We start from the raw sequence: 1,085 nt of genomic DNA, 5'->3' as shown, positions 1-1,085 counted from the left end.
ATGTAATTAATTTGCTGTGGTTCCTCTTCTACCAGTAAAGTCTTATCTACTCTAATTCCTTCAAATTTAGAGGCTTTTTAGTTTTCGTTGCAGATTTTCCTTTTTTTTTTTTGCAGATTTTCCTTTTAACATTGTTTTTGGTATGCTTTACACAATTAGTTTCACAACTGTTATTTCAAATTTATGTTTACAATACATAGTAAGAACCCACATTCAATAAGACCACAACTTTTACATTTTTGTGGATCAGTCTATTAATGATTTTAACAAGAACTCTATCCAAAGCAACAAAAACTTACATATAGTTAGCAAGCAATGCAAGGGTTTCAGGACCCCACTGACATCTATTTATGATAAACATTTTTGCAATAAAGGGATGAAATCAAATAATAGTTTAGACTGTAAATTTAATTTCAAAGGTTTAATATAAAAAACAGAGACAAAATTAAAATATTTACAAATATGGAAATTTCTAAGTTTTAGCTTTAGCTAATCTTATAAAGAATTACCCAACTCAGATCAGATGTATACATGTTACAACCAGTATGCAGAAATGTTGACATAAAAAAGTATGCTCATATCTAATATTGACCAGTAAATATATAATACATTAGATGGAGAAGTTAATGTTTACACTTAAAGGTAGTTTATTAGGGTCAATCAGTTTAAAAAAATACTTATATACCCTGAACAGTATTTTATAGTACTATTGAGTTACAACAAACAGATCCTCAGTTTCAGGTAGCTCATTTGTAAGATGCCATCAGTGATCAATATATGCAACATAGTTGCACATAGCTATTAACAAGCCACTTTTGGCATGCATTACAAACATGTACCTAGATAACCAAATTACTATAATTCAAAATAAGTGTTCATTTAAAATACAATTAATGGTTTTCACCTGATAATAAAATAGGCTTAAAATATGCTTTAAAACTTCAAGTCATTCAAGATTTATAGACTTAAAACTATGCTTGAACATATGTATAATATGTAGTATGAACAGGAAAAAAAAGGTAATTATGACAATATGAGTGTCTTCATCCAAAAAATTAAAAATCAAAATACATTTCACATGAGAG

The sequence above is a fragment of the Talpa occidentalis genome, unplaced genomic scaffold, assembly GCF_014898055.3.
Source record: "Talpa occidentalis isolate TD23 unplaced genomic scaffold, MPIMG_talOcc4v2.1 talOcc4.4, whole genome shotgun sequence".
Taxonomy (NCBI): domain Eukaryota; kingdom Metazoa; phylum Chordata; class Mammalia; order Eulipotyphla; family Talpidae; genus Talpa; species Talpa occidentalis.
This window is presented reverse-complemented; position numbering follows the sequence as displayed.